This window comes from Diceros bicornis, chromosome 8 (assembly GCF_020826845.1).
Source record: "Diceros bicornis minor isolate mBicDic1 chromosome 8, mDicBic1.mat.cur, whole genome shotgun sequence".
NCBI lineage: Eukaryota > Metazoa > Chordata > Mammalia > Perissodactyla > Rhinocerotidae > Diceros > Diceros bicornis.
This window is the reverse complement of record NC_080747.1, coordinates 2,866,009-2,879,332: the sequence shown is the minus strand read 5'-3', so window position 1 is coordinate 2,879,332 and position 13,324 is coordinate 2,866,009. Positions and strand designations below refer to the sequence as shown.

Sequence of the window (13,324 nt, the reverse complement as noted above, 5' to 3'; positions counted from 1 at the left end):
CATGAAACTTGGTTCAAACCAACAGCCACAAAAGAGATTTGGGGACATTTTGGACACTTTCAACCTGGACAGGGTGTTAGACGATATCTGAGAATTGGTTGCTAATTTCTTAGGTGTCAAAATGGTATTGTGGTTCTGTGTGTAAAAAATGTCCTTTTTTTTTTGCTGAAATATTTGCCCTGAACTAACATCCATTGCCAATCTTCCTCTTTTTCTTTTTGCTGAGGAAGATGAGCCCTGAGCTAACATCTGTGCCAATCTTCCTCTGCTTTACATATGGGACGCCTCCACAGCATGGCTGGTGAGTGCAGTATGTCCACGCCCAGACCAGAACCCACAAACTCGGGCCAGCAAAGCAGAGCGTGCAGAACTCTAACCATTCAGCCACGGGGCCATGCCCAGAAATGTCCCTATTTTTAACAGACACAAATTGAAAGATTAGGGGTCAAGCGTCACGATATCTGCCATGAACATTGAAACGTTCAGCAAAAAATTCGAGGAGGGAAGGAGAGAAAGAATGTGCATGGCAATCTGTTTATAATTGTTGAACCGAGGTGGGCAGACACAGGTGTTCATTGTGTGATTCGTCCATATTATTCTTCCATTATGAAAATTTTCATAATTAAGAAAAACTCCTGCAGTTACTCACAGATCAGATTTCCAGGAGGCTCAACCATCTGGTGCACAGGCACTTGCCCAGAAGTTAGCAAGATGGGCCGCTCACGGCCAGCATGGCAGCCGCCAAGCTCTCCAGGCCGGGACTACCTGGGGGGCAATTATTGACCAAGCCCGGGATGCTCCCCCCCGCCCATCTGCTCTGAGTTCTGACTGGGGATCCATGTGGTTTGCAAGAAGCTGACTCCACCCCAATCTGGACATTCTATCCTCTGACCACAGAGACTAGGTCAAGGACCCATGTGACTGTCAGCCCAGTCATTTCAGAGTGGACGTGAATGAAGACACCATAGCCTCAGGAGATGTGGCAAATAGCATTGAGAACACAAGGGAGCTAGCACAAGCCAACCCTGCAGAAACAGCACGCAGAGGTTAAGGACTGGGTCCTGGTGACATCCTGGAGCCACTGGAGCATGTTTCACCTGAAGCTGCCACTACTGCCCGGTTGGTCTGTTGTAGAAGCCAATAGATTCACTTTGGCTGCATTTCTGTTGCTTGCAACCTAAAGCTTCCTTTAATGCTATACAGTTGGATAGGGGAATCCTTCAGGCCCTCATTACAGCCTTACATCAGTAAACAAGATTCGCATACAATTCTGAAACATATATCTTGTTTCCAGAACTCAGGACTGTAGACCCTAAAAATCAGGAGAGGAAAGGGCAGCTGCAGGCTGGCACACCAACCGCATGGGACAGCGAGGGCTGACAGCACACACGCAGAGGGGCTCTACACAAAACAGGAGGCCCAGGCGCTCGCCCTGCTGCAGAACTAGGGAAATGCAAACTAAAACCACAACAAGAGGGCTCGCCCAGTGGCGTAGTGGTTAAGTTCACGTGCTCCGCTTCGGCGGCCCGGGGATTGCAGGTTTGGATCCTGGGTGCAGACCTACACACTGCTCATCAAGCCATGCTGTGGCAACGTCCCATATAAAATAGAAGAAGGTGGGCACAGATGTTAGCCCAGGGCCAATCTTCCTCAGCAAAAAGAGGAGGATTGGCGTGGCTGTTAGCTCAGGGCTAGTCTTCCTGACCAAAAAAAACACAACAAGATACTGTCTCATACCCCCAGGCTGGCAGAAGTTCCAGTGCTGGTGAGGGTGTGTAATGCCTGGAATCCTATGCACTACTGGGAGGAGGGTCAACTTGTGGAAGGCACTTTAGATAGCAATTTGGCTCATATATACACACATATGTATGTGTGTGTGTGTACATTGTATTATATGTATGTGTATATGTGTATTTACATGTACACGTATATATATATATATATATATGGCAAAATATTAACGATTGGTGAGTCTAATTAGAGGGCGTGCAAGTGGTCATTGTCTTATTCTTGGACCCCAGAGGGAGGGTGAGGATAAGGTTGAGCAAATCTGAAAAGACAGCGGCTGAGCACAGGGATGTCTGATCATGTCATGGCAAATCCAAAAGAATCAACAAATAAAGTGTTTTAGAATTAAGAAGTAAGTTGAGCAGGTTTGCTGGATACAAATCAAGATACAAACATCTACTCTGTTGCTATATACCAGCAACAAACAACTAGAAAATGGAATTTTAAAAAGATGCTATATTAGTCAGAGTTCTCCAGAGAAACAGAACCAACAGGTGTATGTAGAGAGAGAGATTTATTTTAAGGAATTGGCTCACGCGATAGTGGAGATTTGGTGAATCTCAAATCTGCAGGGTGGGAAGCAGGCAGGCAACTCAGGGAAGAGTTGAAGTTTGAGCCCAAAGGAAGTCTCAGAATTTTCTCTTCCTTAGGGGAGGTCAATCTTTGCTTTATTAAGTCCTTCAACTGATTGGATGAGGCCCACCCATATTATGCAGGGTAATCCTCTTTACTCAAAACCCACCAATTTAGACATTAATCTCACCAAAAAAAAACACCATCACAGAAACTTCCAGACCAAATATCTGAGCTCCATGGCCAACCAAGTTGAAACATTAAGTTAACCATCACAGATACCATTTATAATAATGGTAACGAAATATGTGGAAGTTATAGAGAAGAAAATGAAACTTTATTGCATGTCATTAAAGGAGATCTAGATAAATGGAGAGAGACACAGGTATGTTTAAAAAACAAACATATGGGGCCAGCTCCATGGCTTGGCGGTTGGGTGCGCAGGCTCCACTGCTGGCGGCCCGGGTTCGGATCCCGGGTGCGCAGCGGCGCACCGCTTCTCTGGCCCACCGCTTCTCTGGCCGTGCTGGGGCCGCGTCCCACATGCGGCGGCTGGAAGGATGTGCAACTGTGACATACAACTATCTACTGGGGCTTTGGGGGGAAAATAAATAAATAAATAAATAAAAATCTTTAAAAAAAAAAAAAGTATGTGGATTGGAAGACCCAAAAATATTATAAAGATATCATTTTCCCCCAAAATGATTTGTGGAGTCAATGCAAAGCCAATCACAATCCCGTGTGTGTGTGCACATATAGAATTTGATGATCTGATTCTGAAATTTCCGTGGCATTACCAAACGCCAAGAACAGCCAAGATCGTCTTGAAGGATAACAAGGTAGGAGGCCCTCCCTGCCCTGCCAGATCCCAGAGTTCCTCTGAGGCTCTGGGGACGCCGACCACGAGGTGTCGGGGTCTTGGTGACGTGTCCACAACGGAGCACGGCCTGGCCTCTCCGCTGGGGTAGACGAGAGATCAAGGGAAACAGGACGGTTTGGAGACCTGATTATAGAGGAAAAAAGATTATTTAGACTCCTGCTTCATACTGTCCACAAAAATCGAAGCCAGGAAAAAATAATTATTAAATTAAAAATCAATACCAGGTGGATTAAAGACTGAAATATGAACAATAAATCCACAGATCTTTTGGAAAGGCACACAGGAGAAAATCTTCGGGATAGGGAGAAATTTCTTAAGCAAGACGCAAAGGGCACAAATCGTAAAGAGAAAGAGGCAGTAATTGTACTACATTAAAATGTAGTCCTTTGTTTTATTAATCTTATAACTGGAAGTTTGTACCTTTTGACTCCCTTCATCCATTTCACCCAGCCCCCTCCCCCCGCCTCTGCCCACCACCAATCCGATCTCTGGATCTGTGAGCTCAAGGGGATTTTTTTTAGATTCCACATACAAATGAGAGCATACAGTATTTGTCTTTCGCTGCCTGACGTATTTCACTTAACATGAAGGTCCGTCCAGGTTGTTGCAAATGGTAAGATTTTCTCTTTTTTTATGTTCCGTTGTATATATATACTGAACGGCTGACTGATATTCCATCGTGTGTCTACACCAATCTTCTTTATCCATTCATCCATCGATGGACACTTAGGTTGCCTCAGTGTCTTGTCTACTGTAAGTAATGATGCAACGAACATAAGGATGTAGATACGTTTCCGAGATAATGATTTTGTTTCCTTCAGATAATACCCAAAAGTGGAATTGCTGGATCATATGGTAGTTTTATTTTTCATTTCTTGAGGAACCTCCATACTGTTTTCCATAGTGGCTGCACCAATTTACATTCCCACCAACAGTGCACAGGGTTCCCTTTCCTCCATGTCCTCAGAACGCTTGATATTTCTTATCTTTTTGATGATGGCCATCCTAACAGGTGGGGGATGATATCTCGTTGTGGTTTTGATTTGCATTTCCCTGGTGATTAGTGATGTTGAGCACCTCTTCCTGTAGCTGTTGGCCATCTGTATTTCTTCTTTGGAAAAATGTCTGTTCAGATCCTCTGTCCATTTTTTAATCGAATTGTTTGTTTTTTTGCTATTGAGTTGTATGAGTTCTTGATATATTTTTGGTATTAACTCTCATCAGATATATGATTTGCAAATATTTTCTCACTTTCCATAGGTTGCCTTTTCATTTTGTGGTTGGTTTCCCTTGCTGTGCAGACGCTTTTTAGTCTGATGTAGTCCCACTTATTTATTTTTGCTTCTGTTGCCTGTACTTTTGGTGTCAAATCCAAAACACTCATTGCCAAGACCGATGTTGAGGAGCTCACCACCTATGCTCTCTTCTAGGAGTTCTATGGTTTCAGGTCTTATGTTCGAGTCTTTAATCCATCTTGAGTTGATGTTTGTGTGTGATGCAAGATGGGGGTCCCATCTCAATCTGTTGCCTGTGGCTGCAAAATTCAGTACTTCCTTCTGTTCAGCAGACCCCACACGGAAAACGAAACAAGAAGCTACAGTTGGGAGAAGATGTTTGCAGCACCGGTGACCGGCAAAGCCTCGTTCAGGAAATAGATAAAGAACTCTGAACTATTTACTAGGGAAAAGACCAAAAAAATTCATTTAAAGAATGGACAAAAGAGCAGGTAGTTCACAAAAAAGGAAATTCAAATGGCAAGTGAACACAAGCAAAGAGGCAGAACCTCATGGGTCCTTACGGAAATGCAAATTAAACCACAATGAATACTATTTCACACTCACTGCGTTGTCCAAAACGTTAGAATCTGACAGAACCAAGTGTTGGAGGGGTGTGGAGCAACAGTCCGTTGCACAAGCTGCTGCCAGGTGGCAAACTGGTACCACCCCTCTAGGAATCAGCCAGCGGTCTCCAGGAAAGCTGAAGTCGTGCAAACCACTGACAAAGCCATTCTACTTCTGGGTGTTTTCAGTAAATAGTGCTCACCATGCAGGCCCCAGGTGATGTTTGCAGTGTCCGCAGCAGCGCTGTTTTCAAGTATGGTGCAGGCATACGGTGGATACCACACGGAACCAGAGTGGATGGACTGCGGCTGCACACGTCACCTGGCCACAGAAGCAAGTCACAAAAGGGTTCCTGTAACGTGACACAGTTATGTCAAATTCAAAAACAGACGAGAGTAAACAGCACACGTTTGGGGATGCACACATGGGTGGAGAGGCTGTGACTAAAGGCCAGGAAATGACTATCACCAAAGTCAGGTTAGTGGTTCCAAAGGGAGGGAGCAGAGAGGCTCCTGGGGAGCAGCCAAGCGGGTGGCGGTGGTGTCACCGGGGCCCACGTTACTGTCCTCGTGTGTCCACGATGCACTTCACATGATCCCGTGGAATGCTGGCAGCAGCCGCGAGATGGCCAGACCATCATCATCTCCTGTGAGCAGCAAAGAGGCTCATCCAGGTCACACCAATGTCAGCCAGGTCCGAGCCAGGACTCAAGCCCAGAAATGCTTGCCTTTTCGTCCCACGGGGCTCTGCCACCCCAGCGTCCCACCTCCCTTACGCCGCAGGTGTGGGCATACACAGGCACACACTCACACCCACGGTTGCATGCTCACACATACACTCACACTCACACACACACACCCCTACTCATACATGCACAGATGCTCACACACTTACACAGAGCCACACTGACCCACAATGGGACTTACTCCTTTCCGAGGCCGATTGGGTCAGGACCCAAGATCAGCCAGTCACAGTCCTTGGCCAGGCAGGTTAGACCCCCACCTGAGAACAGGAGCCCAGCTTCTGGACTGTCCGATATGAAAGCCCAGGAGCCTTGGGGACCCAGGGACACCCACCGGCCAGAGAGGAGCCTCCTCCCTCCCTCTCTCTCCACCCCCCATTCACCTCCCAAAGTTGACATCGTGTTCCAGCCTAACATCATGTAGCCTGGTCCTGCCAGTGATGACCTGGGTCTCCCCAAGAGCAGAGCCAGAAATCACCACATGCGTTGAACATGTGGATTCCTCACCTGGACATCCCATAACCAAGACTATGATCAATTTCCCCAAGTGAAAAACAAGACATGAGGTGGAGGGTCTAGAAAAGTCTGCTGAATGAATGAATGAATGAGTGATTAGCCTCCCGTCCCTTTGTCCTGCCCTCTCCTGGCTCCTGCCCATCAGCATTTAACATGGTATCTTCCGTCCTTCTCAAAAAGGAGAAAGAGCCACCAAACCCACCCATCTCATCTCCCCTTTGAAGCCAAACGTTGAGTCCAGGGATCCTTGCTGCCTCGGGCTCATGCTGCCCCTCCCTCCCGGGAACCCCTCCCCAGGCACTGACAGCACTCTGCTGGAGTCGCCAGGGACCCGGGGCTGCACGATTTTCCAATTTTCCATCCTTACGTCCCTTCTTATCCTTGCTTCATTCAGCCCCTGACCTCCCTCTCCCCATCTCCCTCTCCCTTTTCCTCTCTCTCTCCCCCTCCCTGTGTCTCTGTCTCTGTTTCTCCCTCCCTGCCCCTCCCTCCCTCCCTTTCTCTCTCTCTCTCTGAAAACTCACCTCCCGTGGACCCCGCCCCCACACAAGCTGGAGCCTGCACACAGTAGGAGCTCAAGCGGCATCTTCTCCCTCCAGCCAGTGCATTTGCTCTGCACACACCCACCAAGCTCCCACCACGTCAGGCTCCAAGGACCCAGGGGTCATCCCCAGCAGGCGGGCCCAGAAGGTGGACAGAGGGGCTGGGTGCCTCCGGACACAGGACCGGCTGCGAGCCCAGGAGATTGTGGTAGGTGGGGATAGCTGGAGCCCCTGACACTGCAGCGCCTGGGGGCCCTCAGGAGGGGCGGGCCGGGCAGCAGATTTCAAGAGAACATGGGACAGACAGCGTTTAATGTGGTGCCAGGGCTCACAGGGCCCTGAGAACCCAGGCAGCCAGGCAGACACGTGGGGAAGACAGCTGATTCCCTAGGACGGGGCACGAGCTTCGCTGCATCACCAGACAGAGCAAACAGACCCACGTCCCCTGACATGGGGGCGGCTCTGCTGCTTCTCCACGGTCCTCTGCGTGGCGTGCTCCAGGGGAGGCTGCGGGGACCGTGCTGTCTCGCATGAGTTCCCAGGCCAGCCCCTTGTTTGTGGGAGGGCCCTGCAGCCCAAACCTGGCTCCTGCGGGCCCCAGGGGTGCAGCGCAGGGCCTGCTGTGCAGGGGCCTTGAGGAAGGTCCCAAGCCCAGCTGCATTCCCTTTGATGCCCCTGTGGAAAGCTGTCTCCTTTCCTTCATTTCGTGGTCACCACGGTCACGCCCTCTTAGCTACCATGACAGCTGAATTTTACGTTTGTTTCTGTCCGTCACCTCACAGACCACCAAGTCCATAAATGCCACACGTGTCAGGGCAGGTGGTATCCAGCAGGGCATCTGGCTACAGTCCCAACAGGGGCAACATCGACCGGGGGCTGGCCATGAGCTCCACAGGCATGAACCCGTGAACCCTCACCATGAACCTGCAACACCCGTGTTACCCTAAGTCAACTCCATTGACCAACGTCACACAGGGAGAGGAACTGGGATTTGAATGGGATCATAGGCCCCAGGCCCACACATTTACCACTGCACTTGTGATCCTAGATTGTTGTGGGGGCAAGATGGCAAAGTGAAGTTCCCTTTGCAGAGGGGAGGGAATGACCCCTGCCTTCCAATGCTGAGCTGCCATGAAAGATCTGTGGGTCCAGAAGCAGCTCCCTTTCAGTTGTAGGTATTTTTTCTAGTGTCTGCTATCTACTAGGTCCTTCAGTAAATATTTATTAGATGGATGGATGAATGAATGGATGGATAGATGGGTGGGTGTATGGACAGACGGACCAGTAGGTGAGGGGGTAAGTGGGTGGCTAGGTAGCTGGCTGACTGGATGGATGGATAGTTGAATAACTGAACGAGTGGGTGAGAGGGTTGGAGAATAGTTGGACAGGAGGAGAGCTAGAGGGGAGGATGAAGGGTGACTGAGTGGATGGATGGATGGGTGGGTGGGTGGATGGGTAAGTGAGTGGATGGATGGATGGAAGGCTGAGTGGATATGTGGTGTTAAGGTGAGATTGTTTTTTATGGCCTCAAGCTGGCTCTTTATGCATAGGAATGATTATTCAGAAATTAGTTTTTAAAAAATTAAATTTTTACTTATTAATGTTAGAAACTTAGGTTTTTTCCCTTAAACTATTAATTCAATCTACTAATCGTATCATTATACTTATAAGTCTAACAAATTTCAAAATTCTTTTTAAAGGTTTCTTTGATTAACTTTAGGTCCCACTTTCAAACTAACTTAATAAAACACCTTCAAAACTTTAATTACACTAACAAACTTAATGTATTTTGTTCTATCTGATAAATTTTCCCAAATTGTTAAGTGATTCTTATGAATCTAAAAAGATAACCTTCTAATATGATGAATCTTAGATTCCTTTAAATGTCTCAACACTGCATCTAAACTTTATGGGATTTCAACCAAAAATCATAAGTCTAAATCAAGAAATTAAGTATATATTTTAAATTTGAATTAAAAGGTTCACTTGTTATTCTGATAGCCCAAATTCTCTAAAACATCACAAATGCTGACAACATCAATGATGCCCAGGTTCCCTCACACAAAAATATCAATACTATGGAGTTGATACCATAAAACATTTCTATACTTAATTCTAAATACACCTTTGGGTTCAAATGTGCTTATTCACTAAGGAAACAACCAAGAGATTTGGGGGGCATTATCTTGGTTATCTGAGGTTGCAAAATACTAGCATCCCAAATCTCTTGGTTTTTCAGTGCACTGAAGTTATTTTCATCCACCACACAGATGAGATTCACAGAGACCTATTTATGTTTTATTACAGGGAATTCTGAACTTAGAGTTTGGTCTTCAACCCTTGACCCCATACAGAACACCATCCCGGTCCTCTCACACACATCTGCAAACCCCATCTGGAGAGTCTATTGGGTTTTGCATTTATCAGACCATCTATGATGGGCATAGTCTTCCAGGTAAGACCACACATTCTAGGAATTAAAATGACACTATTGGATGCTGCAAATATCAAAACTGAGTTGGAATTTGTGGACCAGACTTCTAAGATCATACCACTGATATGCAGTGTTTGGATAAATGGATGGGTGGGTGGATGAGCGGGTAGACCATGATCTAGTGGATGGGTTGGCGGGCAGATGTACAAGTAAGTATATAAATAGGTGGATGGAAATTTTATGAGTGTGTTGGTAAGTGGGTAGTAGGGCAGGCGGATGGGTGAGTGAACTGGTCAATGAGTAGGTGGGTGTATGTGTGGGAGGATAATGCATGGGTGAGTGGATGGGTGATGGGTAGATGGGATATAGATGGAGGAGAGGCAGGTGGGTATGTGGATGGACAGGTAGTTGGTTGAGGAGATGGATGTGTGGGTGTGTTAAGGGGTGGGTGGGTAAATTGAGAGATGGGTGGGGCAATGAGGCAATGGATAGGTGGATAGACTGGTGGGTAGATGAATTTTGGGATATACGGGAGGAAACATGCTAAGTTAGGTTTGTGAGTGAATGGATGAGTGAGTAGGTAGATTCAGGGATAGATGCTGGATGGGTGGGTGGATGGGTGGAGAGATGGATGGGTGGATAGACACAGGAATGGTTGGACGGGTGGGTAGGTGAGTAGATGGATGGAGGGGTAGGTGGGTGGATGGTGAAGTAGTCAATAAATAAGGTTCTAGTTTAGCAGACTCTCATCCCCCTGAGAATTCTCTCAGAGGTCCTGGGTCCTGGTCCCGGCTCTTTCACAAACTTGCTTTCTGACTCAGAGTGAGCGTCTGCCCTCTCTGGGCTGTTTTCCCATCTGCTCCGTGACCATCATAGAATAGAGGGACTTGATTGGCTGTGCCCACTCCAGGCCTCCAGCCCAAGGCCGGGTGCCTGGGAGTCACACCCCAGACACCGTCCTTGCCAATTGGGGTCAGGGTCAACGGCCTCTGGCCAGACCCATCCTCTTGGGACGAGCTCAGACAGGGAGAGAACACTGTGCCCCGCTGGTGGTTGCCATGGAAAACTCTTCACTGCTTGTTTTTCTCCTCAGCTGATTAAGGAAAGAGACTCATACAGTGACAGAGCATCACTGGGTCTCGCCTCCGGCCAGCTCTGACTTATCCCCTGACATTTCCCAAGAGCCAGCTAACCTTTTCTGCCACAAATAGACTGATGCGGGTCCCTCGAGGCCATCTGGCCTGCACAGGGTCCTGTCTTAGGGGAGTTGGGGACCCAGAGGACACGAAAGGGAGCCAGACAATGATAATAATCGGACAAGAGGACAGACTGTTCTGTGGGACCAGCGAGCACAGGGCCGCTGGGAGAGCCGCAGGAAAACAGACGCCCTTCAGAGAGGTTGGCCACTGAGACTCACTGCCCCATGAGGTGGTGAGCTCCCCATCCCTGGAAGTGTAAAAGTTGAGGCCACTCGATCACCTGGCAGGCAGGTTGGAGAGTCCGGCGGACAACCAAGCCTGTAAGTTCCCACCAGCTCTGAGTCTCTGTGAATCTGACACTCTCACAGGATTCCAGGATTCTGGATCTTTCTGATGGGGAATTGGAAAGTTAGGCAGCCACTGTCTTGTCAAGGGGTAAGGCCACTTTAGCTGCAGTGGTCAGGGAGGACAGAGTGGAGGAGGTGCCAGTCAAGCAGAGCTGGGGGAAAAGTGCCGCAGGCAGAGGAAACAGCATTTGCAATGGCCTCAGGGCAGAAGAGCTGGTAATTTTTTTTTAATTTTCTTTTTTTTTTTTGAGGAAGATTGGCCCTGAGCTAACATCTGTTGCCAATCTTCCTCCTTTTTTCCATTTTTCTCCCCAAAGCCCCAGTAGATAGTTGTATGTCATAGTTGTACATCCTTCTAGTTGCTCTATGTGGAACGTCGCCTCAGCATGGCTTGATGAGTGGTGCATAGGTCTGCACCCAGGATCTGAACCGGTGAACCGCAGGCCGCGGAAGCAGAGCGCGTGAACTTAACCACTATGCCATCGGCCCGGCCCCAGAGCTGGTAAATTTGAGGAAGGGTTTCTGGGGCCCAGCTAGCAAAGCCACAGAGTTGCCTGACCCAGGCTTGAGCTCATAGGTCGCATTCTGAGCACAGAGGGTCCCTGGTGGGCCTCAGGGTGACTACTGGGAGAGGATGGACCATGCGGACACAGCAACTCCTTCTGGCTTCCTCATGTCCCTGCTGCCAGCCCTGAGCTGGGGGGGGCTTCCTCCCCCAAGGCCTCTGCCTCTTACTCTCTGTCTTTCTGACCAAGAGTTTGGGTGGCGGCAGCTGAGTGCCTGGAAGTCCCCTTTCAGATCTGACACCCCAGAAGTGGGCTCTGGCCTGCTCCTGCCACACACACGGCTGAGTGGGGACTCAGTGCTGGTGACTAGGTGTGTGAGCAGAACACGGGGGTGATGTGGGAGGGGCCTCTCGTCAAAGCCAAGTCCTCCAGCCCAGCTCTTCTCAGCCGTGATCTCCCTCTGCCCGTCTCCCGTGACTACATCTCAATGAGGGAACAGAGGGGTGTCCCTTGTAGGTATCCCTAAGACCCCAATGGGTTGTGTGTGCAGGCCTGAAGCAGAGCATCCTGGAGGTGAGGAGCCCCAGGGCCTCCAGGGGTGCTCTGGGGTCCACAGTCCAGCAGCCACGCAGCCCTAACAGCCAAGCCCGCTCCGGGCTCACCAGGGGGCTAGGTGGGCCCCATTACAGGAGACGCGTGGCTCTGCCTGTCCAACCCGCACCCGGAACCCAACGAGGGCTTTCGGTGAGAGCGCCAGGTCAAGAGCAGGCCACTGTCGGGAGACCACAGGGCGGGGCTCCATCCAACCTCTGGGCCTAGGGACCAGGGAAGGGGCAGTTACTGGACACTGTGCACACGGGTCCACCCCTAGGCGCCCAGAGCAGGGCGGAGCGGACAGTGTCCCACACCTCTGTCTCTAGACACCACCAGCCCGGGGCCTCCGCTTCTCACTGGGCAGGAAAAGGCCTGGAGGTGTTTCCCAGTCACCGTGCTGGGGACCCCCACACCCACCCCAGGCGTCAGGATTCTCATCTGTCAGCCAGGGAGTCCCTGGGGCAGTGTTCCGGGGGCCAAGGGGTGTGGGTGACAAGCATCCCTCTGCTGTCTGGGGCGCCAGCTCAGCCATGGGACAGGGGCTCGCTGAGCCTGCAGCCCCCATCCGAGAGCTGTTCTCAAAGTGCCTGGTCCGCCCTTGCTGGAAGGACCGGGGCCCCGTGAGGTGGCCCGAGAAGGCCCATTGACACACTTTGGCGCCTCCATCTGCCCTTTCGGCTGTAAATCAAGAATTATTCACGGGAGCTGCTGCCAAGATGCAGAAGTCAACATGGGCCCAAACCTTCCTCCCAGCCCCCGTCTGGGCCTCGGGGACGAGAGGCCTTTAATCGGGCAGGCCCGGCATGAGGTCAGGCCAGCCGGCGTGTGGGAGTCGGAAAGGCTCCATCCAGCCCTCGTGGGGTAGGGGGAGAGGCTTGGGTTACAGACGAGGAAACCGAGTCACTGCAGCTCACTCAGGGTCCCACAGCCAGAACAGAGCCGAGCTGAGACGGGAAGTCAGTCCGCACCTAGTCATTGCCGTGCAGCCACACCTGTGTCCTGTCCACGGCTGTCCCCCCACTAGACGTGCAGCAAAGCTTGCTCTCCCGCCGAGGTGCCCCAAGGCCAGCAGAGGCTGTCACCAAGGGGTCCGGGAAAAGGTTATTGAGTGAATGAGTGAATGAGTGAATGAATGGAGGTGTGAACAGAGGGAGCAACACGGGAGGGCAAGGCCGTGGACGCCGTCTCGGGCAGCCCAGCCCAGCCCAGCCTAGCGGCTCTTTGCTGAGCCCAATCCATGCTTGCTTCCTCCAAGCACAGGCACCGCCTGAAAACACAGCTGTCAGACCCGGAGGGGGTCTCGGCCACCTGACCCAGTCCCTCGTTGTACTGATGGGGAAACGGAATCCCAGAGTCACACAA

The 13,324-nt window shown here is 50.2% G+C and overlaps 1 long non-coding RNA gene across 1 annotated transcript; it reads right to left on the bottom strand.

Moving 5' to 3' along the window:
• Nucleotides 1–3,034: 3,034 nt before the first annotated feature.
• On the bottom strand, nucleotides 3,035–13,308 carry LOC131409434 (uncharacterized). The gene is made up of 3 exons (XR_009220920.1): nucleotides 12,877–13,308; nucleotides 5,285–5,434; nucleotides 3,035–3,364 (listed from the first exon to the last, which is right to left on the bottom strand). It is a non-coding gene; the product is annotated as an uncharacterized LOC131409434 (long non-coding RNA).
• Nucleotides 13,309–13,324: the final 16 nt, after the last annotated feature.